Genomic DNA, 27,439 nt, shown 5'->3' with positions numbered 1-27,439 from the left:
CTATCACTGTGAGTGGGTGGGACAGAACTCTTTCTGGGTCCAAAAGAAATCAAACTTGCTTTTTTCTCTTCATTATTCTTCATCCATTGTCTGGCTTTTTCGTTTGTCCTTAGGCCTGCTTCTTCCAAAGCAGGAGTTGTTCCACCTGCAGAGACGGTGTCGGGTCAGGACCATTGGCTTCCAGCAGCTGGCAGGCTCCCTGAAGCCTGTAGAGATGAGCTTCTGTGACTCTTCTCAAGTTTTGTTACTGGAAGGTTTCCAGAGCCTGTTGAAGGCTGAGCACAGGATGATGACAGGACCCTTAGGACTCAGGGGGAGAAAGGGGTGTGTGTGTGTGTGTGTGTGTGTGTGTGTGTTTGGATGGGGTCCTTCTGCAGGGATGTCTGAGGCGTGGACAGATGGGACCACAGGTGGGTGCAAGAGCAGCATATCTCCTCTCTGGCCTTTTCATCTACGTCATGTTGCTATGCTTTCTTCCTGAACTGTAAGATTCTTAGCGGATACCTACAGCATGAAGTTAGAGATGAATTATGCTGGAGAGGAGAAAACCTAGCTAAACTGGAAATGAGGAGGCAATTGGGTAAAAAAATTATAAAATGTACGTAACAGAATTTAGCACGCTAGCCATTTTTAAGCATACATTTCAGTGGCATTAAGTATACTCTTTTTTTCGCAACCTCCATCTCCAGAACTTTTCCATTAAATGAGAACTCCATACCCATTAAATGCTAAGTCCTTATCTCCCCTCTGCCCCCAGCAACTGCCATTCTACTTTCTGTCTTTATGATTGTGTGCACTCTATGTACCTCATGTAAGTGGAATTATAAAATATTTGCCTTGTGTATCTGGCTCATGTTTTTAAGTTCATATATTTTTTAATGTTGAGGTTTTAAGTGCGCTCTCGGGGTAAAGTGGGGATGAGCGGACTTGACGTTTCTCCCTAGGCGCAGTCCGCGCCCTGCCTCCGCCTGTCCTTGTTGTCCGGGGCAGCAAGGCTGGTGCCCTGCTTTTGCTAATCCTCAGGGTGGGATAAGCGGACAGCTGGGGCCCATGAAGTTTGCTTCCAGCTGTTCTCAGGCCTCAGTGTGTTCTTCTGAATGTTGAATTAGAGTTGCCAGATAAAGTATAGACTGCCCAGTTGAATTTAAATCTCAGATAAATAGTGACTAATTTCAGAATAAGCATGTCCCAAATATTGCACAGGATATACTTATACTAAGGAATTATTTGTGGTTTCTCTGCACGCCAGATTTAAATACGTATCCTGTATTTAATGGTGAACACAGCATGAAGTGGCTGTATTATGATGGCAGCAGGGGGTGGCGGTGATTGGGCACTCTCAACCTACTCTGGGTAGACTGGTAAACACTTGGGTCCTCAAAGTAGGGTTTTAAAGTAATAGCATAGACTTCTGTCTATTCCGTCTGCAGATAAAGAGGCCGGAAGTACCTGCTGATCAAAATATAACCTGCCCATGGCAAGCACCCAAAGTAGGAGCCCTGATCCAAGGTTGCTGATCCCTGTGCAGGCTGCGTACCTGACTGCCAGCAGGGATGCAGGGAGAAAGCGTTTGATGGTGTTCCCCACAGCCAGCTGCTCGTCTGCCTGGCCGTGGTCTCTCTTGTTGACTGACTGAGCCAGCTGCGGAGAGGTGGTTTGATGCAGTGTGAAAAACCGAAACTTGACTCTAAGTTTGCCTCTGGTCTCTTCCTGTTTAACAGGCAACTGTCCTTGGATGTATTCCTTTTGCTGGCACTTTGAGTCGGCCTTCCATGTGAGAATTCAACAAAAATGCAACAGATGCTGGGGGTTTGCCCTGTGTAGGTCAGGCTGGCACTGAATCATCCTTCCTCTGTGTCTTCTGTGTCGCTGTTTTCACTCATCCTCCTCCCTCCTTGGATTTAGGTCCCCAAAGCTGGTTTGCTTCCCAGTGTTGTAGAGAACAGAAAGTAATAGTTCTAGGATTTGTAAACAGTGGGAGCCCTTCCTGAGCTGCTGGTGGGTAGGTGGAGAAAATCAGTGTTTGGTGCTACTCTCCACGGGCCCGGCCCACCCACGGATGTGGCGGCTGACCCCCAGCAGCCTGCGGGCTGGCCCAGGGGGCTGCCTGCAGAAGAGGCCCCCTGGGCCTCTAAGGGTGTGGCTATACACGAGAAAGCAACAGCATATATGTACTTTATTTTTGGGGTTTTGAAGTTCTAGCAATTTTGTGGGTCATTTTGGCTTTTTCCTTCCCCGAGGGGACTGTGCAATATTTAATGACTCAACTCTGATTGTACTCCGGATGTTTCCTTTCCACTGATGTCAGTTTGGAGAGCACTCCCCAAGCCAGTGTTTGTGCAGTGGGCAGTCAGAAATGGAAGGAGGGAGGCCTCTGGGACCCCAGGATTGGGCTTTGACTGCCGACCCCACACTCCGTGGAGGCCAGGCCCCGACGTTTTCATGCACAGGGCTTCCGGCTTCCCGGCTTCCCGGAGGAGTTGGTTTAGCTGTGATGAATGGCATCGGAGGGCCTGTCTCCCGCAGGGCTGCTGGTTCCCTGGCCAAGAGCCTCAGTAAGAACTTAGGGACCCCAGGTGGGCACACCTTCAAGGGGTGTGGGATCATTTTTAGGTTTGGTTTTTAGCGGCGGGGTGTTTGGCAGGACCCTCAGCAAATGTTTCAAAACTGCATCTGCCCCATCTCTGTGGGACTTCAGCTTGTTGCTGGGAAGGCAGGGTTTGGGCAGGAGGGTATTTAGTTCAGTTGAGCTCTTCAGGTTGGCTTAGACCCTAGAAAGCTGGTTTCTTTTATTCAGCTCTTTGGAGAAAGAATGACCGAGGGTAGCCTTGTCAGTACTGCGCTCTGTGGGATAAATGTCTGAGGAGATGGCTTCCGGAGCGTTCTTCCCAAGGGCCTCCCTGCCTGCCTTTGACCATGTGGGATAGGTGTGGGGGCCGAGGGGAGAGGAGAGAGAGGCTCTAGCGTCTTGCCTACTTCACCCCCCCTCCCGTCCCCCCACTCCGGGCTCTCTATAGTGATTCATTCCCTGCTTGTGTTTTTCCCAAGGGGCTGACAGAATCCCACATGCTGGGGAAATATTTGACATAGGAATGGTGTGTGGGCAGTTATGTCTGTTACTAAGTGCAAAGAATTTGAGGAAAGGAGGGAGGACAATAACTGTTTTTAAACAAAACAGCCTTATTTACCGCTCTGTGTTAAGGGTCTGTCATAGGCAAAGGCTTATGGCACCTGGTGAGAGAAACGCAGAGGCAGTGAGACCCTGACTCCGTTGCAGGAGTTTGTGATGAGATGGCGGACACAAGCTCACAGCGCTTTTTCATTTGCAGGCCAGGAGAGCGGTACCCAACAGCGCAGGGAAAGTGATGGGGGCCTGGGAGCTCAGAGGGGTTCACAGAAGGACAGCTTCTGCTGAGCCTTGGGAGTTCTGGGAGACATCAGAAAGCAGACTGAGGGCGTTCTGGGTGGGAGAGGCAAGTGAACAAAGACAAGAAGGTGGGAAGGCATGGGGGAGAAAATCGGGTAGCACAGAGGTTGTGAAAAGGATGTGAACCGGATGGGGTGTGATTTTCTCCCCCGGCTCCCCCACTAGCTTAGGGTCAAGTTAGACGTCAGTTAGCAAACTTTAAAAAAGAGTAAGCTATGCCTCTTGCCCCTATACTTCAACTTCTGCACTTACCTCTGCACCAAACGCCATTCTGAAAGGCCCCCAGCAAAACTTTGGGGGCCAGATCTCGCAGACGTTCCCAGGTGCCCGGATCGGGGCTGCCTTGCATACTTTGCTGTTTATCATCCTCTTCTCCTAGCACCCTCTGCCCCTTTTGCTTCTGGGATATATTACTGCATTGACCCACTTTCTCCTGCAACTGCTCCTTTTCTGCCATCCCTTCTGCCTCCTGCATGTACCTACATTCACCCGTGTCCAGGGGTGGCTGGTGACTTTCTTTGTCTGTACCTGTGCAGCCAACTGAGCTCGTGGGGATTAGGATTCTGCAATTGTGAGCCTCTGAAACCTAAAGAACTGAAGACCATTCCACACACATCTATTAAGCACCCTCTGGATGCAAGCTTCTGGGGAGACAAATGTCAGCAGCCTGGGGTTATCCAGGCAGTACCTGCTTCCCGCCAGCCTTCTGTTTGCAAGGGCCCCATCCCTTGACAAAAGCTCTAAATGACATCTAAATATCGAGGAAGCCTAAAATCTTGCTTGTCCTTTTCTATAACTTCAATCTATGTCCCTTAGCCTCATACTTCCTAGTATATTGATAGGAGATCCACAGCGTCTCACTGGATTTCTAGAGCTGCAGTAGCTTGAGCCACACAGGAGGCGGATGTGCTCTTGAGTGGATCCTCCCCATGGTTCAGAACGCAGGGTTGAGCCTGAGGGGTTTGTGTGTTCTCTGGGTCTGTCTTACACAGGCAACTTTAAATTTGACACCCCTGTCACATAGCCAGTGCCTGGAAACCCTGAAACTATTCCTGGTATTCATAATTCACATCGGGTAGGCTTAGGTGGTATTTATAGCGCTCCCCAAGACAAGTTATTGCCAAAGGAGGTAGTGACACTTATCAGGTGCAGTGTAGGAGACACAGGGCTGAGCACACGCTTATTCTGGCTAATTTTAGATTCCCAGTGTTGGGGATGGGAGTGAGGGCTTATCGCGTAGTCAATATGCTTTCAGAGGCTCTGATCTCCCAGGGAAGCTGGAGGGACAGACATTTATGGCCATTTCTGTTGCTAGGGCTTGGCATTGCCTTAGGGTATTGTTAGGGACATTGTCTTACTGCTTAAGTTCTCCCTAGCTAGGTTCTCTCCTGCTGTCCTCTGGCAGGGAAGAGGAAGTGCAGGGCTCCTTGATATCCTAGCATTGGGTCGCAAAGCTGTGGCATAGGGGTTCAGGGTGGGAGATGATTTGACAGTAGGGTGTTATGCCTTTCAAACTAGGCCTTACAGCCCATGAATGTTTAACACACTGTTTAGCTTGCCTATGGCACTGTCTACCCTTGGTAAAGGGGGATCTCCTTGGGGTCTCCTGGAGCTTTTTGAGCTGCAAATTCTTTAAGGCAGAGGAAGATGACTGCAGAGGAGCTGGGCCCGTCTTCCTTGGGGGTTAGGCTCGCTGGCAGAAGAGCCTTTTCAAATGACCTGCCATTTGGGATTGCGGCTCTCTGCCCAGGGAGAGTTCCTGCTGCAACCAAAGTATATGGAGCGTGGCATGGCAGGAAGTCAGTTGGTTTGTGTTGGCATTTTCTGTTGTCTTTGAAGGAGAAAGCCGTGACAAGCCGAGGGACTTGACAGAGGGAAGTTGGGGTGTGCCTGCACCTTTGTGGGGCCAATTGTCAGGTGAAGGAGCCCTGGGCTGGTGCGTGGGAAGGTGGCCAAGTCACTGCTTGGCTTCAGGCAGTTTTCTCTCATTTGTCGCTTCCCACTTGAAGTTCCCAGGATAGATTCCTGTTCTTTCCCTTTATGTGGCTTGTAGTTACTCACGCTACCTGTCCTGATATAAATGGCTATAGTTTGGAAGTTCAGGTCTACCTGAAAGATGGAAAAAAATGTTTTTCCTCATATGAGGGTGAGTGATAGAGTCTTTTCTGACCCACTGTCCCTCACCAGCAGTTGTCGAACCTTAGCTTCCCTCTCTTAGGACTTGGAAATAGTCATCTGAGGCAACAATGGTGCCTTTATTGACAGGCAACTCCCAAGCAGCTCTGCTGTGCCTTTGTTGGCACCACCGTTGGAGCAGGGGCTTGTGTAAGGACGGGGACTGGGAACAAAGCTTGCTCTTGTGCATGGGTCTTTTTCCAGTTTCCCTCCATTCCGAGGATCAGGCAGGATCACCCTGCTGCGCTTCCCCACCCCAGTTTGTTGAGATGGATATTATAAATGGCAAATCTGCAGTCTCATATGTTGGGAACCTGGGTCCTTCTGTGATTCTAACTACTTCTTAGAAGAGCCTAATGAGAAACAGCACACTTACTAAGTGTCTGTAAAGAGATGGGACTAGTTGGTCCTGGTTTTTCTGTACCATTCCTGGAGCATCTCCCAAACCTCTACAGATTCATAGTGCCTATTCTTTTGTCCATGGGCATTTGGGTAGCTTCCAGATTCTGGCTCTTATTAATATAACCAGTATGGTTCTTCTTGTACATGCCTTTTCATGTGGGTGGATTAATAGTAGTATTTATTTCAGATACATTTTGATTTGCTTTTCCTCATACATTCATTCGAGTAAATAGTTATTGGGATCCACTGTGGAACAGGCTTTGCTCCTGAGTGATGGCAGGGGCAAGAGGAGCGAGGCTTGGTCGGGGGTGGGGGGTGAGGGGTGCCAGAGAGCCGAGGGAGGGGGCAGCTATTTTGCGTGGTTCTTTAAAGAGGTGACATTTAAACAGACTTGCAGGATGGAAGTCAGCCAGCCAGGTGAGCGGCCTAGGGAAGGAGTACTCTGTGTAGAGGAAGGACCGTCCAGAAGCCCTGATGGTGGTTGCTGCTGCTGGCTCCAGGGTAGCCAGGTCAGCTCAGACAAGCCCAGGCAGCTGTTGGTTAGACCCTCCCCTAGCTAACGAAGGAATGGCCTGGGGCGCTTTGTAGGAGTCAGGAGGGAGGGTTGTTTTTTGTTTCTTAAATGGCACTAATGATGGAAGAAGGAGCTTCTGCCGTGGATTATTTCACAGAAGTCCCCAGGAGAAGACCAGGTGGCAGGCCCTAGGATTGAGCTCTGTGCTGTCCATGGCTGGCCCTTGGTCTTCTGAGAGGCCCGTGGGGTCCAGTTAAGGGAAGCCATGGCATTGGCTGGTCAGCCCTGTGTTAGTATGGCCTTTTGTTTGGGAAACCAGCACTGCCCATTGGGTTCCTGATGTTTAGCCAGTGACTCATCTTCCCAGACCTCAGGGTCCAGCTTCCTAGCCTGGGAAATCACCAGGCATGGATGACAGAGAGGTGTCATGCCTCGGGGTGCAGGGAAGTCTGCTTAGGCAGAGGGAACCCTCGGTCTTTAGGAGAAGGGTAGGCTGGTTCTGTAGGCTGAACAGTGAGAGATCTTGCAGGAAGGAACGGCCCTGAGCTGCGGGGATGGCTCTTGCCAGCTGCTGCCGGCCTCCCTTCCCGGACTGTCAAATACAAGGACAGCTTGGTGCGCGGCTCTGGTGGGAATGGGAACCGCAGGGAGGCTGCAGGCCGGGCAGCATCCTCTGGTGACTTCTGCATCTTTCTTGTATTGCTTTGTGTCTCCTCTTTAATTAAAGTGTTCTTGCTAGGAAATCTTCTAGCCCTGGTGAAAAGCTGTCCCGACCGCAGAGCAGCCACCCCCATAAGGAGGGCGGATGTGGAAGGAGGCACTGAAACAACTTCAGACTCCCAAGAATTCCCTTTGTGTTGTACAGCTTGGCTGATGGCTGTGGCCGCAGGAGCCCCGTGGCTGGTTGGAGTATTGATTCCCCTCCAGAACAGGGTTGCCTCTTGCCTTTGTCCCAGCCCCATGGCTCTGGGTAACCCTTTTCTGAACTTCTGTGGGTGTTTCTGTAGCATTTTTTTCCACTCATATTATTCGTGAGTAAAGAAGATAAAAGGTTCTTCTGTATTCAATAAACTACTTAAAACTGTGCCTCTTTTGGAGCAGGGCTGAAGCCACCCACTGACTTCCCCTCTCTCTGACCCCACCTCTGGTGGCTGAGGTGCAGTGTGACACTTTCTGATATTCCTCTCAGGATCCCTTCCTTCCTTCAAAAACCAAATTACAGGTCTATTTTTTTTTTTTTTTGGGATGTGAGTGCTAAGAATCAGGGTTATTAATTTACAGGTCCCGTGAGTACCAGCAGTCGCCTCACTGGCCTGGTGGCCTCTCGTGGGTTTTCCTGCCACTGGGCTCACTGCCTCAGTCGTGTTCCCTGCCAGTGCTTCTCACGGCTGGTTGGCACTCAGCACTGAGCTGCTGAATAAAAAAAGCCTCCAACTGTCCTAAGAGTGTTCTTTAGTTCTCATACAAATCTATATTTCCTGGTACTACTTTCCTTGCAAATATGAAATTATATGGAAAGCAAAGTTTGCTTCATGAGGAGCGCGGTCACCTCCAGGGAGGTACCTTTTTTGTCCTCGTTACTTTTTGTTAATGTGATTGAACCATATTTTAAGAGTTGTCTGTGTTTTACTGTATTTTAAGCTACATCTGACTTGGGAGACGTGATTAGGTAGGCGTGTTCTTCAGTCCATTAGGGAACCCAGATACTTCTGTTGCCATTAAGAAATTAGAGATTCGGTGTTATGGAGGATCACTTTTATTCTTAGCAGCCAAATTTCAAACATTCTTGGAAGGTCTGATGAAATGCTCATTTTAAATGCAAATTCTTCACATAGGAGGAAAATGGAATTGTTCCGGCTCCCAGCACTCAGCCTGCACTCCGCATTTTTGCCATTCCTCTGATGGCCGAGGGGAGGGCTCCTGACTAAATCCTTCAGCGTCTTTATTAGGATTTCAGATTTGTACGTGCTGAGAGGAAGCCTCGCCCCCGGGACATTAACCCTCTGCTGTCCTCTGTAGGGTTTTCACTGATGATCTTTGGATTTCCTTTCTCATTTGCTTGATAGATGTACTGGGAAACTTATGAGTGGGTGGTGTTGTATTTTTGTTCTTTTTTTTTTGAGAGGCAAATGAAATGTGTTAATGTGTTAAATTCTTTAGTTCCTCACAGGGGTATGTGGCATTGCTTTTTAGCCTTCCCCCTCACTTCTGTTTTAGGTGTCTTCTCCCACTTTTCCCATTAACCAGCTGCTCTATCCTAACTGCTTGGGATGTGGAGAAGCCATGGCCCTGCGTCTAGAGGAGTCAGTGGGATTCCCGTGCAGCGTGGCTGGGCAAGTGGTTCATGCTCTTGGACTCAGAAAGAGAGAGACAGAGAGACGGAGACTGAAAGTGTGAGCATCAGTAAGCAGTGATGAACTGGTGGAGGGGTTTAAGTTGTTAATCTTCTCCCCCAGGCAGACAAGTTATTTTTCTTTTCCTGAAAGTGAGAATTTTACCTGTAAAATAACTCCTGTGTTCTGTGGCTCTACAGACCATGGGATTGTATATGGAGGGGTTCAGCCTCTCAGCTAAGCTGGTCTTTTTCATGGCAGTTTTGTGTACAGCTGGAGCCAGGAGAGGAGGTTTGGGGAACGGCAAGGTAGTAGCATGTTTTCTTTATCCATGGAATTATGGCTTCAATGCTGATTCTCCCCCTAAACTGGGGTTGTGGGCTGATTTATGGTTGCCACATATTATAAAAATGCAAACACCTTATATAGTAGTCCACCCTTAGCCATAGGGGGTGTGTTCCAAGACCCCTAGTGGCTGCCTGAACCCAGGGATGGTACTGAACCCCTGGATATACTATGTTTTTTCCCTATGCCTATATACCTGTGATAAAGTTTAACTTACGAATTAGGTACAGTAAGAGATTGACAACATTAACTAATAATAAAAATAGAACAGTTATAACAATATACTGGATATAAGTTATGTGAAATGTGGACTCTCAAAATTTCTGGAATTTCCCACTTAATATTATTTATTGGACTGTGGTTTACCGCAGATAGCTGAAACAGGGGAAAAAGAAACCGCAGACGGGGGAGTGGGAGTATTGTACATTATTGAATGCAGTTGTCAGTCATGCTGTTTTTCTAAAATTTTATTTGCTTCCGTATTTTTGCATAGCAGAATGTAGAATTCAAAACGAAGTTTCCATTTCTGTCTTAGTTTGTTGGTTGCATAGAATCAGTTTAGAGTTGGAAGAAGATCATCAAGTCTGGAAACGCTCTGCTTTTCATTTCTGTGAACTGGGTGGTCACCAGGGACTTTTTTGGTGGGTGGTGATGTGGAGAAACAAGTTGCTTTCAGCATCGCTCCTCCTTCCAGTGGAAATGTGACAGCGCTGAGAGGAGACTGGTGGGAAATGCCCCGATCAAGGGTGTTGAGGTCAGAGACAGTAGCTCCAGGCTTGGAGAACTGCTGTGCAGGATGGCTTTGGAAGTCATGGCTGAATCCAGTTTAGAGGTTGCAAAATCTCTAAAGGCAGGCCCACCTCTCTGTTTAGTGACAGTGAACCAGAGACCCAGAAATTGTGTCCAGACAAAGAGTGAGGACTCATGACTTTGCCCTGCTGTCCTTCCTGCTTCCTGTGTTTTAGGTAAAGGTTCTCAGTCTTGGCACCATTGACGCTCTGGGTTGGATTGTTCTCTGCGGTGGGGACTCTCTTGTGCATCAGGATGTTTAACACCATCCGTGGCCTCTATCCTCTCGATGCCAGTAGCATCACTGCTACTTCCTTTGGTTGTGACAGCCAGAAATGTCCCCAGATAGTGCCAGATGGCCTCTGAGGCGGGAAAAATTGCTCCCTGTTGAGAACCACTGCTTTACAGGAAAATGATGTCCCTTGGAATTTATAAACACAACTTTATATTAGCATAATCCCCTTTCCTCTTTTGCTTTGAAACGTGAGATATACAGCTAAAATAATGTTTATTACAGTTCTTATAATAGATACCACTGGCTCAAAGGCCATTTATAGGAAAGTGGTCAACATAGTTTTGGGTTGAATTGTGTTTGGAGTGACAGCTTACCCTCTAATAGATTTGATTTTGGTTTTCCTTTTAGATTCTGGATGCTGATGACTTGTCTCCATTGAGCAGCTTATACCTTAAATTTTAGCCAATCGGCGAGGAGTCAAAATACCCCAGAGACCAAGGAGATTTTCGCAATCTGAAACCAGTTACGAATCAGACTCCCATTTTGTGAACCTTGTGTTGAGCTCAGAAGAGAACACTCATCAGCTTAAACCTAGAGCAGATGTGCAGACAGATTTTAAAGTGGACTATGGCCTTATGAGATAAGGAGTGGCTATGAATTGATGGATGCCAAGGGGTAAAAAGTCCCAGTTTGAGAAGTTGGAGACCTGGGTTCTGTCCCTGGGCCTCCCTCCAACTCCCTTGGTAAAGTCACCAAACGTTTGGATGGTGGATTTCGCTGCTGTAGGAGGAAGGGCAGAGCCAAGGTTCCTGCTTCCTGAATAGGGGTGAGGTGCTGGGTGGCGAACCTGGATCAACCCCAGACTCTCTTTGGAGCCTTAATTTTACTCAGGGAATTGGGAAGACAAAACTTATTTTAGTATTAAAGTATGCACATATTGAGTAAGTGCAAAACTTGCATGACGTGAATTTAAGCTAGAAGGTAGAACTTCATAAATAAAAGAGGGAAATCTCCTGCTTGCTGTGAATGGCTTCCCAGTACCACGTGGCCCACCTCCTTCTGCCTGGTGGGATTCTGGCAGGAGCATTTAGGAGCCTGGGGAGCTCCAAAGTTAGTTCTTTTTACTTCTAAAATTTCTGCTTGGAGCAAAAAACATACATCTTTCATGTAGAATTTTGAATAATATAACACACCCATCACCAGAGGGGACTTTAGGAAGAATGGACAATAATAATAAAGGCTGTCTAGCCTTTAAGAATTCAGGTACTTCAAGTTTTTCTCCCTTCTTTTGGTTTATATGGGAAAGCTGCTGGCTTGCATCCTGGAGTGAGTCTATAGCCAAAACAAAAGAGGATGAGTTCCCTGCTGTTGTGGGACCCTCAGGGCTCTAGCCTGTTACCTAAGAATTTACCTACTCTAAGAAACTTGCCAGGGGAGACAGCATGCTGAGCTAAATGTCTTTGAGATGCCCCTCCACCGACTGGTGACAAGGGGGTTGGTCCATGGGGTCGGTATTAAAATTTAAACCACCAACATCCCTGTAAGAGCTGGGATTTACTTAGCTGGGGATACTGAGACACTTCATCCAGTCAGTTTTTGTTTCTCAAATTATTTAATGTTACAAAGGAGGTTTTTGTTTTGTTTTGTTTTTTGATGTTGATGTTCATGACAGCTCTTTAGGAGCTAACATCAAGGGCTTCACATGGGCCATGTCCTCGTGCTGCCTGGTTTCTGAGGAAAAATAAGGCCAAGCAAAAGAACACCTACCAATAAAGCCTTTGTTGAGAGAAGGGCTCCTGTTGCCATTTGTCAGCATCAACTTTGGTGAGGCAACTTTACTATATGATGTAATAAAGATAATTTATAATGTTTCATGAAAGCAGGAATGGGTAGTAGTGGGGTTTTCCTTTGTCTTTTCTTGGCATGTCATTGAAACAGAGCTTGGACCAAATGAGAAACATTTGTGTTTGGGGAAAAAGAAAAAGATTCCAGAGGCTTCTTGACAGGGGTCAAATATTGCTTCCTTGTTTTATTTGGAGCATGTAAGCAGACTTATCTGGGACGAGCATTAACAACATTGCCATGTCTATCTGTCCGTAAGCAAATGCATTTTCCGACCTTAGGGAATTGTCTTAATTCTAGACCCACATAACATAAGCAATGAATCAGAAGAAAAAGCATGTGGGTTGATCTGTCTCAAAAGAAATATATGCTTTAAGAGTGAATTTAGAAATTCAGTCCCTTTAACACTGTTGCTTATTCAGAAGCTGTGTCCTTCATAAAGAAAAGTGTGCCTGCGCGTTCTGAAGTCGCATGCTTTTTCAGTTGGTCCCAGAGGAGCGCGGAGTTTGCTGAGGAAGTCTAGTCGTTCAGCTCTTGGGAAATAGTCTGACGGGTGGACTAATGTGATGGAATACTTGTGTTGGTGGAGCGTGCAAAACAAAACAAAACAAAAACAAACAAACAAAAAAAACCAACAAAAATCTATCCTCTTGTTCAGGCTGCTTGTGTGCTTCATTTGATTCTAAATGGGCACCCACAGAGCCACCCCACAAGAACCTGTGAAACAACTGAGGCATAGCATTTCATAGGTATTCGAGTCCTCATCGTTGCCAAGGTTTATGGTGGATGCTGTGTGCAGGGTACAAAGCTTAATACAAGGTGTTACGATGGTGGCATCCTTGCCTGCCGGAAACTCAATCTAGGGACAGTGAGAGGGACACAGAAGCTTACCACGCAGTGGGACAAAGACTCTGGGCCTGTGTGGGAAGGAAAGACTGATTTTGGTGAGGAGGATCAGAGGGGTCATCTTGGAGGCTGGGCAGAGTGATCTGGTTAGGGGGGTTTGTATTAGGTGAGGGGGCTGGGTTTTCTAGGAGGAATGACTGGGACACAGACCCCACAGTAGGTGAGCAGAAGAAGACAGGATGTGGTGGCGCGGGGAGTGTCCCAGACACACTCTTGGGACTGGTTTGTGGTTCGTGGCTGTGCATGTGTCTATGGGAAGAGGCTGAGTCAGGGGAAGTCAGTGGGGGTCTGAGTGTGCAGGGCCTCCTATCCTGAGGGAAGAAATTAGAACCATATCCTGAATGCAGTGGAGAAGGAGAACGGAAGTAGAAAAGGCAGTAGCGTAAGTCGTGCAGAAAGGCACAAGAAGAAAGCGAACACCTTTGAGTCTAGTTCCCCGTCTTTCTGCTGCTGTCAGACTGATTGATGCGGGAAGCCAGGCTGTTTACGTGGGCTGGGCCTTTGGGAAGACTGATGGATTTTATATACATCTATATATACCTTTTCTACAGATTGTGAAATATCTTTATTCCTGAATGTGAAATCATAGAGTTATGCCAGACTTGGGAAAAGGTCCAGTCACACCCTTCTTCTCCCACAGTCTCTGTTACTTGTTTTCATTGCCTGCAAAGCTGTCTGCAAACAACCATCTTTCCCCATCTTCTCACGCGTTGCTTACTGTAGATCGACTGGGTGCCCTGCGTACGGTGCTAGGGGTGCCAGCAGGAAAGGGAAGATCTTGCTCTCCGGGAGCTCCAGGCTGAGGCAGGTGAGGGAAGAGAGGATTCCAGGACAGGATAGAAAGGGAGGCGGTGGGGGTTCCCCAGCAGAGGGAGAGGCGGCAGGAGAGCTGTGTGAGGGGCGCTGGCTGGGGTTGGCGGCTGCTGCGTCCCCAGCTGTGGGAGGTGAGGCAGGTTAGCACTTTCTTATTTCCTGCCTTCACATGTGACTTAACGTTTCTTTGAAACAGCATAATCTCTAAGTACGGGAAGCATTTTTTAAAAATTGTATTTTGCTCTCCAACCGCCATTCCAGAACCAGTTTAGAAGAGAATAGACTATTTTACTCTTTTCAAGTGATTCAAGGGATCCTCACTCTGTGTATATCAAGCATTTGCCTATGGAATAAATTAATAATGCCCTGGAAGTATTTTTTTTTTTTTTTTTTACTATCTTAAAAATGTATGTAGTTGCTATTGGGATTAATTAAAAATTAATTCTTTTAAGAGCTTTTTGGTCTTGATATCGTCTCTCTCTCAGGATACCAGAAGTACCACCATTGTGTGTATGTGTTGGGGCTGGTGGCCGTGGGAAGCGGAGGGTCTGCGAAACTTTCTGGCCTGAAAAGGTACCACCTTTTTCCTCTCCTAGCACTTAGCACAGAGCCCGGCACCTCAGTGAATAACGAATAAAGGAAGCGGGGCGCATGATCAGGGGAGCAGGAGCAGAGCTCTGCACGCAGCTCACCGACTGCACTGCATGCCTCACTCCCGTTGCTCTGGTGCTGCAATGGCGGCGGAGGCACCGTGAGGCCTGGGGCTTGTGGGCTTTTCCTGCCTGTGTTCTCCCAAGCGTGTGAGAATCACGAGGAATTAAACTGTAACACAGCCACGTGCCCCAGAGAGCGAGGCCTGTTGTTGGAGGGTCCACCCTTAGTCCCAACCCAAGGCCCTTGGTTTTAAGGAACTAGCTTTTGGACATAGTGACTAATGCCCTGAGGATAAGCCAGGGCCTCACTTCTCACAGGGAGTTTCAGCCTCCTCCTTGGCTGAGGAGCTCTGTCTGTAGATTGTCTGGGTTAAACATCAAAACCTGCCTCTTGAATCTGTTTCCTGGCTTGGCCATCCTCCCAAATGGGTCCCTTAGGGTGGAAACAGTGACTGTGCCTGTAAGCGAGCACTCCGCATTCGAGAAGGATCCCACATAGGCACAGCCTCAGTGGGAAAGGGACATGAGATCATTTTGTTCCCATGTTAGTTTCTGAAACCCTTTGTCCTTTTGGAGTTGGCAGGCCTTTACTTTTCCTGAGCTCGTACTGATGGTTTCCCTGTAAGCTATTGTTTTGAGTCGATCAAAAAGAATGTTGGGCTTGCATGTGCGTGTGTACACTCCTGTGAAAGCTCGTAGACACACTCGCATTCACACACACTTACATGCACACTCACACAGTTACACTCCCACAATCACACGGACACACACACTCATACACCCCTCTATCCCCCCCCCCACTGCCGCACACACGTGAAGGCCATGCCCGTCTTGAACTTAGTAGATAGGCAGTATCCAGTGGGATGTTTTACTTTTGAAGGGGACTTAATAGAGAGTGGGTCTGAATTCTTAATGTGCCTTTTGCTTATTTTTTTTAACTGGAGACTTGTGTTAGAGTAGAAGAGTCCATTAGCAAGAGATAAGGGACTACAATATTTCCTTTATGTATCGAATAGTACTGTGCTTCAGCCCTGCACAGGGTAAGGGTGCAGGCTATCCAAAACCAGGTTAAAACGTTTGATGTCATGGCATTAGTGTTTGGCTATTGTAACTAAAAATAAAAATGGCAGCTTTGTCTGCTAGTGAGATTGTAAAAAAGGGGTTATTATTTCCCTAATAACTTGGCGTACTCTTGCTCAAATTATTAGGAAAGAAAAAAATGCTTTCTTATTTGGTCAAGATAACATTGGTAAGTATGTGGCAAGGGCGAGGAATTGAGACATATACTGGTCATGTCTCCATACACAGCTGTTTTTCTGGCCAGTGGATGGCTTGACTAGACACCGGAGAGCTGAATTCTCCCGAGGACGGCAATGATGAGGCACCCAAAACAGAAGATGTAATGAACCCCAGCCTGTGTCCACCTGAGGAAGGGGATGCCCGGACATTCTTTTGAGCTCTGCAGAAGTGTCTGGGCCTGTGCTCCTTTCCTAGCTGTTTAGGAATACTTACTGATTATTTATTGTTCATGGTAACAGAATGTGCCACAGGAAATAGGCCTGCAGGGCGTGTAAGAGGAAAGACCAATAGGTTTGTGAAACCGAACACCACCTTTTCCCAGAGGGACGGGCAGTATCAGAGGTCACTGTGGCCTCAGCCCAGAGCACAGGACTGTCCCAGGGCGTGGACTTTTAAATGAAGTGTATTTATAGACGGTGTGTCTGGGGCCAGAACTTGTAACTGTTCACTGTCGGGCCCCACCCCTTGACCAGCACGGGACTCACTCCACAGGGTTCTTAGTGTGTCTTAAACTGGAGCTGAGAACTCCTGGAGGTCCCTGTCACTGACATGAATCTGTCATTTGCTGTAATTGCTTTACTCTGACATACACATAAAAGATTATATAAAGCATACAGGTATAATTTGAAGAGTTAAAAAGAACATTTTTTGAAGCCAACAATCAGATTAAGGAATTGACACTGTGGATACCTTAGAGCAACAGTCCCCAACCTTTTTGGCACCAGGGACCGGTTGCGTGGAAGACAATATTTTCCACAGAAGGTGGGGAGACAGGCGGCAGAGCTCTGGTGGTAATGCAAGCGAAGCTTCGCTCACTTGCCCGCTGCCCACCTACTGCTGTGTGGCCTGATTCCTAACAGGCCTCGGACCAGTACCGGTCTGAGGCCCCTGGTGTTGGCCCTTGCCTTACAAGCTCCCTCTCTTCCTTAGAGGTGACACGTGTCTCAACTTTTTGTTTTAACCAGTCCTTGCTTTTCTTATTTTTATCAACCTATGTATGCATTCCTAAACAGTATGTACTTTTTAAGTTCTGGAAATTGAGCATCAAGCACAGACATAACTTTGGGAAGGTCCCTGTTGAAACTGTTGCACAGAGGGTCCCAGGAGGAGCAGAGGGCTCCCAAACAGTTGTTAGCATTGCGAGCTGCAGAGTCATACTTTTCCAACATAAATGCTGCAAGAAGCCCATTTTCTCATTAGTTCCTGCCCTTTTGGGTCACTTTGTAAATGGGGTTGCCATGCACAAGTCTGTCTACAAAGGGGTTTTAGAAAGTTGAGAGAGAGAGAGAGAGAGAGAGAGAGAGAGAGTTTTATAAAAGGGGACTACTTGTAACATTTTAATTAAGCAGGGGTCCTTAACCAGAGGCACAGAGAGAAATTTCAGGGGGCTCACAAACCCTTTGAAACTGAAGGCGTTTCATTCTTTGGAGTAAAACGGTCCATCATATTTCGAGAGGAATTTGTGGACCTTCCTTCCCCATAAGGATAAGGAGTAATGTGGCCATTGTGGTGGGCTGTGTGTGTTTGTTTTTAAATGAATCCTGGGGTTGCTGGAGATTTCTTGAAATGTGTTCAGTCTGCTTATGTGTGAGTCTGCAGTGGCTTTTTACATTTGAGCCTGCCGAACTGTTGAAAGGGAAATGAGCAGTAAGTTATACATACCATGGATTGTCCAGGGAGGAATCCTTGATTGTGCTGTGGGTGGCCTACCGGGCCTTGCGTTTTCTCGGAAACCTACATCTCCTTCTCTTAACCCAGAGTAACGAGAATGCTAAGCTGGGAGAAAAAAATTGGAATGGTTGTAGTTTCAAAACAAATGACCTCACTGCCTAAATTCCACTTTCCGAAATTCCACTCTATGCAAAAGAAACCCTTTTGCTTTATAAATAATAATGGATCTTTGGGGAAACAGATTTAAATGCCCACTTAGTGAGGGTGGAGACAGATTTGTCATTGCTGAAGCTAACTCCTTAGAAACAAAATACAACTATTGTTAAACCAACCTCATAGTTATTTCCTAAGAGATACGGCAATTTAAATTTATAACGACTGGCATTCACTTCTTCAAAGTATGCACGATGCTCCGCATAAGCTGACTTAATGTGAGGTACTTTCAGCTTTGTAAGGGAATTTTGAAATTCCGTGGCCAGAAGACACCTGAGTTTTATCCTGTCTACTCGTGCTCTTTCTACAGGCGTGTGCACTGAGGGGTCTGCGAGGTTAGGTGTGACCTGCCCAAGACTGCTTTGACTTGCCAGGGTCAGCTGGAACAAGAACCCCAGGGGAAGGAGCACGGCTATTTAGCTAATTATGATTTAAATATATACTTAGATGAAGATTAATTTAAAAAACTACAATCCAAAGACACTTCCTAGAGCATTAGCATTTTGATCATTTATTTCATTTTAACAAAATGACCCTTGGCAACTGTCTCAGCCCACCCTTTTTTGAAATGTACTATTTCCCGAAGGATTCTGGTCTCCAGGGTCTGTAACCCTAATGTATGTGGAAATGGAGCTCCCCTCCACCCCAGTTCTGTGCTGTTCTTTATATCTCATAAATTCACAACTTTTGGGTCTTCAGGTTTTTCTCAAAAGTTTTTAGATTTTCTTCTTGTACTCAAGTGTGAACAGTTCTGGGGTGTTTTTTCTTTTAATTTTGTTTTTGAAGAAAACCTGCAGTTTCAGCTTGGCTGTTGAAAGTCTTTGGGGATTAAGGAGAAAGAACTGGGGGGATGGTTAAGATTTGGAACGGCAGGCTGCCCTGTCTCTTCTCAGTTAAGAGCCAGAGAGAATAAGAATAATATTTATTTAGAAACGGAGTTTTATTAAGGAAGGTAACTTACAGGTAAGTTTAGTACTTTATAGACTTGGTTCTGTGATTCCATTCCTGAACTTGCCATTACTCGCTGCTGACTTTGGACAAGGCCTGTTTTCTTTGAGCCTTGGTTTTTCACATCTGTAAAGAGCGGGGTTGGAGCTGATGATCTCCACGGGCTCTTTCCAGCCATATGTCTGGCCTCTGCGTTGTGAGATTTGCAGAGAGAGGCGGCCCTGGAGCTGCTAGTAGCAGGGTGGTGCCTCTCCTGAGACTGAAGGCAAAGGGCTGCCAGCTGTGTCACTGCACAGCGCACTCTAGGACCATTTGCCCTACGTTAACATTTTTCTTATTCACCCTCTTTATCGTCTGAACTTCATCAGTGTCATTCAGTGTTGGGAGAATGTTGCTCACTTGCTAATGTGGCCACCTGGGCTGATATCTGTCATTTCTCTTCTTTGTCAGTGTGCTGCTGCAGGGTAACATCTGGACTGGGTTCCTGGACCCGCGGGTGCTTGTCTCCCCACAGCTCCTGGAGTGACTTGTCAACAGCAGTGAGTACTCTCCATGTTTCTTCTTAGCAAGCAACGGTCAGCCAGTGGAATCTGAGGGCTGGAGGGGTGGTGGCCAGCAGTCACAAAGTCCAACCAGGGCAGCTGATGGACCTCCTCGCTCTGTAGCCAGCCTCCCTCATCTCAAGCTACAAGAGTCTTGGTGAGGCAGCTGTGACTTCAGACACAGCCTTTCTGTCCCCAACAGTCACAATGGTCATGGGGCCTTCTGAATCTGCCTCTGTGGAGTGTCTTTGTTCTACTGCCAGGGCCGAACATAATTCTCTGTCTTCACTGGCCTACAGGAAGTGTCTCTTTAGGGTGGCAAATGCAGGTGCTCTTCCCTCTGCCTGATATCCTCTTCTCCAGCATATTCCTCCCCATTCATCAAGCCTTATTCTAATGTAACTCCTAATGCCAGCCCCTTTTAGAGAGGCCTTACCTGACGACCTTGTTTAAAGGTGTCTTCCCCGTAGCCCCAGGTATTCTCTCTCTCAGACCCTTGCTTGCATTTTTCTTTGCACTTACTACAGGATAGGTCTCTTCAGTCACTTGGCAGACCACTCATTCATTCATTCATTCATTCATTCAACCAATGAATATTTGAGCACTACCTGCCATTGGCTGAGGTAGGCAGTCGGTGCTGTCATGGAGCTCCCATGAAGAAAGAAAAAGATCAAGTAGAAACCGAAATAAATTATTACAACTTGTCTGGGTGGACTTTGTTGTGAATATTCTAAAGCAGTGTCATCTGGGGGTATTGTTAAAATGCAGTTCCTGATCGGGTAGTCTGGGTGGGGCCTGAGAGTCTGCATTTCTAACCAGTCCCAGGTGCTGCCCATGCCTCCGGTTTGTAGATCACACTTGGAGAAGGAAGGTCTAAGCTTCTGATGCATGTGAGACTTGGCCTTGAGTGTGACTGTTGGTGAACTGCCGGTGGTGTGTATCTGTAAAGCCACCAAGAGACCTGTTGGGATTTTGTCTGGCTTCAGCGGTGTGAGGCTGAGTGGTCTGGAACGTGAGCCTGACTGGAAAGTATGGGGCCCTACTACTCTCATCTGTGCCTGTGAGTTTGTCCCTCATTATTGTTATTGTAGGTTGTGATTTTTGTCAATGAAACCCTACCTTAAATAATGTGCTTCTTAAATTTATGGGATGAAATCCCGTGGGGGTCTCCACCATGTGGCTACTCCGTAAGTTAGTATTTCCAAAAAGACTGAAGGTGTTATATTTTTTTTTTTCTTTCTGGTTCCTAAGAGTAGGCTGTGTCAGCTGGGCTAATGTAGCACTTAAGAGGGGTGTGGAGAGGAGAAACCATGCTGGGAACCAACCACAGAAACCTCAGAGCCGGCCGAGTGAGAAGTTCAGGCGACATTGCCAGCGGGTGTCTCGCATCCAGGCAGCGCGCTGGCCATGCAGTTGTTCTCCTGAGAGGCCCCTGTGTGGCCGAGGGCTTGGCACTGCCGCCGCCAGACCTTTCGAAGGTTGTGTTTAGTTCTTACAAGAAGCCAACTGGATTCTCCTCTCAAGTAGTTAATAGTTTTAACAACCATTTATGGAGTACTTAAGATGTACTAGGCACTGGGCAAAGTGCCTGTCACACGGTCTTGTGCTTTAAACCTCCCCATAGCCCATTAGGCAGCTTATCGCTGTTTTATAGAGGATGAGACTGAGGTCGGAGGGGAGGTAATTTGCCTGGGGTCACACAGCAAGTAGGGGGAGGGTAAGGAGCTTAGCCTGTCTGTTGGACCCTGGGTTGTTGATTATTTCTGCCATTTTTTTTCTTTCTCCCCACTTCCCTGGTTATACCCCTGGGTATGGCCCTTTCCCTGTGTGTCAACTCTGAAGTACTGTTTCTGCAGCACTTTAGCCCCTTGAATTAAGGGAGGAACTTGATCAACTTGGGGAAAGATGAACAGGGAAGAGAACAGCATGAGTTGATTTTGGAGGCCAACGTCTCACCCCACCTCTGCCTGCCTCAGCCAGCCTCCCAGGGGACAGTTCTCTGCGGGGACTGTGATTACTGCTGGTGAGCCTCAGAGCCAGTGCCACAGCTCGTCCTCCATGGCCCACGGCTGGGAGGCAGAAGCCGAGGGGTTGTGTTGATTCTGTGTGTTCTGAAAACCATTTTCTGGCCGCTCTTTGGGATTTCTGTATCAAAGACGATCTCCAAATAACCTCTCTGTGCTCAGGGTTATTGTGTCTATTCTGTATCAGATATGCTATTCTCATTTATGGATTTTAGGTTTTCAATTAGGCCCTTCGATTTTGGCTTCACGTATATTTTGAGCCACTCTGCACCAAATGCAGAGTTAAGTTGAAACCGCATAGCCAGGCTTCCGTGGCAAGGTATGCACTCTGATCTTATGTTTTGGGCAACAGCAGGAGCCATGCTGTTACACTCGTGTGCAAACTCTGTGTTACTAAATCCATGCCTGCACCTCCCCTCTGGGGTGTTGAGATGGGCCCACCGACACCTGGATGGAATTGGATCTGAAAAGCAGCCCCTTCTTGCTTATTTAGGCATAGACGGCTATGCTTGCTTTTTTGTCCAGAGTCCAGGCTCCAAAGCTAGTGGGAGCTGGAGGCACATCCCAGCTCTGTGGTGTATAACTTATGCCTGTGTGCGTTTACCCGAGTCTCAGTTTTGCATATACCAATGACTAGTGGCTTCTATTTTCTGGGCCTGTTTCCTCAACAGTGAAAGGAGGGAGATGACTTTGACTTAGAGTTGTTTTAGATATGATGCTTTTAGAGTATTGTGTACTCATTTTGGCTGCTTATTCTTCATTCCACCTGTGTCTGGCTGAATTCCCTCCGACTGAGCTCTTTTCCCATGTCTGAAGCCAACTTCTCTGTCTGGAGAAGTGAACCCATTGAAGGTACGGTTTATGCTTCATCCCTCCTGTATCCCAGGGCCCAGCACTCAACCTTGAGCTCAGACTTTTGTTAAATGAATCCAATGGTGTAATTTCCCTTCTTCCACTTGTTGCCCTAAAGTCAGCCTGTTGGAAGAGCAGTGACTCACAGGCACTGCTGGTGGATCTCTGCAGAAACACAGGGGTGGGAACGGTGGTCAGATTGGTCTCTGCTGACGACAAGTCTTCACACGTAAGCACACGGTAGATGTTTCCTAGCCTTCTGTGGACTTCAGAAGCCCTCTTCTCTTCAGCTATCTGCGATCACGGGAGAGAGCAAATGGAAGATACTCTGTGAGTATCTAAAAAAAGTATATTCTTTCCTATAACAAGTTTTGTTTGGATTTCTTTAAAATGTCTTTTAAAAAAAGATTTTATTTATTTATTTTTAGAGAGAGGGGAAGGGAGGGACAAAGAGGGAGAGAAACATCATTGTGTGAGAGAGAAAAGGTTGCCTCTTGCGTTCCCCCGTCTGGGGACCTGGCCTGCAACCCAGGCATGTGCCCTCACCGGGAATTGAACCAGCAGCCATTTGGTTCGCAGGCTGGCATTCAATCCACTGAGCAACAGCAGCCAGGGCTAAAATGTTTTTTTACTTTACAAAGTTATAAAAGTAATCTAAAACCTGTTGATATTTTTTTAAAAAAGAAAGTGAAGGGAAAGGATTTATAAAAAGGGCAAAAGCAGTTTCCCTCGTAATATTCTCCACAATGGCAACGTCTGTGAAGATTTCCAGTCTTTCAGGGTTCCTATGTTACATGCGAAACTTGGGACTGTCTCCTCTCGTACCAGACTGTACCTTTTTTCTTTTTTTAATCACAATAGAACACATTTTAGCATGCTGGGGACAGAGGCAAAGGGCCCTTCCCCCTAAACAGTATTCAGATACTGACTGTCTTGCCATGCTTGCTGCCTCTGCCTCAAGGCAGAACCCTGTCAATCTCTGTCATTCAGAATGTCTCCACCCTACAACCAGCATCGCTCACAGGGCACTTGGGATGGGGGTACAGGAGAATCGTGCCTGCGGCCCACACTGAGCACCAGTAGGTACCCCTATTCCAGCAGACTGGGATTCTTGGCCATTTTATAACTTGTCTGAAATTGTGGGTCCATGGTGACATTCAGTCACAATTCTTTTTCTCATTTGGGACTTGCAGAGGCAGGTTTCTCTTTATTAAAAAAGAAAAGCCTAAAAAGCATGATTTCTAATTGAAGGAATGTCTAGCTGGGAATTAGCCAGTTTTTTTTTGGTCCCTTCTCACAGACAGAGCTCTTAACCTAGCTTGAGAACAGTAAACTATATTAACCCCCTTTGCTTTTGCCAAAAAGGAAAAATACTTCCAAGGTGGTATCAGTACTCTAAAAATGATGCCCTCCTGACTCTTTATGTGTGAGAAAGTGTGTATTTTTAAAAACAAAAATAATATAGCATCACAAGGTTCTGTGTAACATTTAAAAAACTAATATAGACATGGGTTCCATGCTCATACAAATCTAGCCCGTATATAAAGGCTGCACATTATTTCTTTGTGTTGGTACATATTTTTAACGTGAAAAGTTACATTATGTAAGGTTTCGTTTTCTTCTTGCCAGCTGGGCTTTTCTCCCTCCCTCACCTTACTCCTCCTTTTTTTCTTTTCTTTTTTCTTCTTTCCCCTTCTCTTTCCTCTTGCCCTTCCCCTTTTTCCTCCTCCTTTTTCTTTTAATATTGCAATGAGCAGTTTTATAATACTTATTTGTAGACCATGTGGGAATTTCTGTAGAATTTCAAGGTGAAAAGGTATGCACCTTTAAAAATCCACCTTTTAGGAGATATTACAATTCATATTCCCAACAACTGTGTGGGGACGCTCACTAGCATGGAATGTTGTTAACCTTTAAAATTTGTTATTTTGAAAGCTAAATGAATATATAAAGGCTTCTAAAAAAAATATGGCCATGCCAAGTCTGGGGTTCATAGGGCTTCATACAGAGTCTCTGACCAGCAGGGGTTGCCAGGATAACCTTTCTAGTCTCTTGGTTCAGCCTTCAAGACTTACCACAGAGCTTCAGCAGACTCGGCCAGTTCTCTCCTAGGGCTCATTGCCTCTGCTCCCCTTCTGTTTATGCCCAGCAGTGCTGACTTGTTAATAGATGCTCAGAAGCAATTAACTTATGTTCAGGCGCAAGTGAGAGAGAAGATACGGGTCAGGGCTGCTCCTTGCTGCCCATGGCAACCTTGGCCTCTCTTTCCAGTTCCCCTCCTTCCATTTTTGCTCAGAGGGAAGCTCCTTGGCACCCTTGCTGTGGCCATGCTGTTTTGCCTGTGGCTGGGGTCTCCCTGGCTCCCCAAATTACTGTGGCATTTGTCAGAAGCATTTTTCTCCAAGGCATGGTCATGGTCCCTCTCTGTCGTTTGGCAGGCATCTGTGGCAGATCTCATATTTAACAAGAGCGGATGATGACAGGGTGATAACAGGCTGATAAAATTCCCTGTGGAGTGAATTTGCTGACCTGCCCACCTTGGAACAGGCTTCCCCTGTGCAGCAGCCAGCACCCTGTCTGACAGATTTCTGCACCTGAGTGCTTAGAACAGACCTCTGTTTTGGGCCAGAATCATTTCTAGTGCAAATCCTCAGTATATCTATGCTCTTCCCTTTAAAAGTCATGTAGCCTATCTCTGGGAAGATCTCCTGGACAGCTTACCTGGTGGGCTTTGGTGTTGAGTAGATGCAACAAAAATTACCAAAAGCAATTACAGGTCTTTCCTGCTGGGTCAGCCTTGGGTTGCCTTGACCCCCTAACCCTGGAACTGCTCAGAGGGGGTGCGGTGGGCACACGCTCTTCAGCTGTTGGTAGAATGAAAAAGTGGAAACTCCAAATAGGCTCTACTCTAAAACAAACCATCTTGACAACAGCCACGAGGCTTGGAATGGGCCTTCTTAGCGAGACCGCATAGTAGTTAGGACAGTAGCTGTCTCCCCCAGATGTTCTGTTCAATGGAAATACTTGAATGATGAAAAAACTACCCTCAAACGCCCTTCTGAGAGCAGAGGCAATAAGTTAAGTGGCTCCTGCGATGTGGCTGGAGCACATCCCTGCACCCATGGACGACATTTGGCAGCGTGTCCTTCGGCCAGCTGCAGGGCTCCCAGGAGACGTTAGGGAAAGTAATGAGGTGGGAAGGGGGGGCGTGACCCTTACGCAGCAGCTGGATTTCCAGGACAGGGTTTGGGCTGCCTTGAGTTCCCAATCCAGCTGCTGCTGCTGCTGCTTGGACCTGCTATGGTAAGGATGACTCAGAAATCTGGAAGGTGGCCCTGGTGATTTCACTGCTGGATCTCAGGCAGCACAAACACCCTCTGGGGTGGGCGTGGTTGCTGGGGAGAGTTTACTGATGGAGTGGATGTGATTTGGATGCTAGTGCTCTGGGATCCTGGGGTCTGCTAATTACTTAGTAACTTGGGACAGATTTTATTTTTATTACTAAAAAAGGAAAGATTAGAGTTCTGGTGGCAAATATTGTACAAAACAAGGTCGGATGATACAAAATAAGTTCAGTCTGACATGGAGGTCATCTGTTTTGTAAATTATCCTTACAGATCACTTGGCCAAGGGCCAAGGTTTTTTTCTAAGGGTGTCCCAGGGTCTTCTGAGGGGGGAATCAAGAGGTAGACTCTAGGGTCCACTAGCCTGACTTCTCAGGACGAAAACCCACGCATTTCCAGATGAGAGAAATAAAGCGTGTATTAGTTTCTGCTGCTGCTGTCACCAATGACCACAAATGTAGTGACTTTAAATACCACAAATCTATTGTCTTACAATTTTGTAGATTAGAAATCTGCTATGAGTCTCACTGAGTTAGAATAAAGGTGTGGGCAGGGCTGGGTTTCTTCTGGGGACTCCTGGGAGAACCTATCCCTTTGTCTTTCCCCTGCTTCCAGAAGCCACCTGCATCTTCAGATCCCTAATCCTCCATCCTCAAATCCAGCTCCATCATGTCTTCCTCTGATGATGGCTGGGAAAGGTTCTCTGCTTTCAAGGACCCTTTTGGTTCCATCGGACGCATGTGGATAATCCAGGAAAGGCTCCCCCTCTCAAAGGCCTTAATCACACCCTCAGAAGTCCATTTTGCTCACAGTTTCTGGAGATTAGAGCATGGACAGCTTTGGGGGCATTCTGTCTGTCACAGGGTCAGGCAAGGGTGGTTGTGTACCAGGCTTGCAGGGAGGTGAGAGGCAGAAGTAGATCCAAGGATCCAGGTCTGACTGCTCGGGGCCCTGGTCCTCCCCTTCCTGCTGTTTGCCGTGCTGCATGGTGCCCAGGAGAAGTGGCGTGGACTCTTCACAGGCTGTATGCTGTGCTGCAGCCAGTTTGGCCCCAGATAAGAGGCTGTGAGCGTGAGGACAGAAGGAGCCATTCCTTCTTATGTGAAAAGGCAAAGTGGGGGTCTGCACTCCAAGCTCTGCCTTGCTCTGGAATAGCTTATGGTGGCTGTTAATCCCATTGTATTGATAGAGGCCTGTTCTTGTCAAGGCACCTTGTGGTGAGGAGCAGAGACATGGGGGAGCTGGCTTAAATAAAGAGACTGGAGTGTGGGCGTTGTTCAGTGCAGCTGCTGATTGCAGCTAACCTTTATTGAGCACTTGCTGTGTACCTAAGAGAACACATCAGGGACTCACCTCTGCATGCTCGCTTGTGTCCTCCTTCTCTGAGAAGGCGCTCTGGGATATTTCGCTACTGAGCCATCACTCCCCTGCAGGTCCAAACTAGATCAGCTCCTTTGCCTAAATTTCAGGGGAGTCCTTGGCCCAGCTCGGGGCAGGTGTCCATGCGGCTTGTGGTGAAAGAGAAGCACAGTGACCTGGATCTGTGAGTGGGGTCGGTGGTGACAAATGAGTCCAATATTGGGAGGGGGCCTTGCCTCATTCAACAGATGTTACCATGGAAATGCTTTGCAAATTGAATCTGAATTTGTATTGTTTTCAAATACTTTATTTTAAACTAGCCAATAAGTCTGCTTACCTGAATGTGTCTTGGCAGAAATTTAGAGAAAAATGACATTAGTAGAACCACGTTATGAGCTTTAAAGATATTGAAGTCATTAAGATTCCTGAAAATGGCTGTAAGAAAAACTTGATTTTGAAATAATTTCAAACTTACAGAAAAGTTGCAAAGAGAATATGAAGAACCCTTCCTTGTATAGTCTAACCTAAACTCATCAAGTGTCTGTTTTGTCACCTTTGCTTTATCACTCTCCATGTTATACACCATCTTTTCTGAACCATTTCAAAGTTACACACACCCATGCCCCTTTATCCTTAATTACCCCAGCGTGTCTTCCCGAGGACGAAGAGCATTCTTTTCATAACAAGTCAGTTAGTAAAAACAGGACATATAACATGGGTGCACTATTATTAGATATACTAAATGTACTATTA

At 46.9% G+C, this 27,439-nt stretch overlaps 1 protein-coding gene and 1 non-coding gene across 2 annotated transcripts in view; both read left to right on the top strand.

Annotated features, from left to right (window-relative positions):
• The window catches only part of TLN2 (talin 2), a 401,255-nt gene that overhangs the window by 49,646 nt on the left and 324,170 nt on the right, over positions 1-27,439 (top strand). The window contains exon 2 of the mRNA XM_054565330.1: positions 19,016-19,104. The gene's annotated coding sequence lies outside the window, so the exon portion shown is untranslated. The remainder of the gene's footprint in view (positions 1-19,015; positions 19,105-27,439) is intronic.
• LOC129064470 (small nucleolar RNA SNORA33) lies at positions 27,000-27,129 on the top strand. The gene has a single exon (XR_008528458.1). It is a non-coding gene; the product is annotated as a small nucleolar RNA SNORA33 (small nucleolar RNA).

This window comes from Pteronotus mesoamericanus, unplaced genomic scaffold (assembly GCF_021234165.1).
Source record: "Pteronotus mesoamericanus isolate MK-2021 breed Mesoamerican mustached bat unplaced genomic scaffold, CSHL_Meso_final contig_164, whole genome shotgun sequence".
NCBI classification, from domain to species: domain Eukaryota; kingdom Metazoa; phylum Chordata; class Mammalia; order Chiroptera; family Mormoopidae; genus Pteronotus; species Pteronotus mesoamericanus.
The sequence above is the reverse complement of the archived record's forward strand: the minus strand, read 5'-3'. Positions and strand labels throughout refer to the sequence as shown.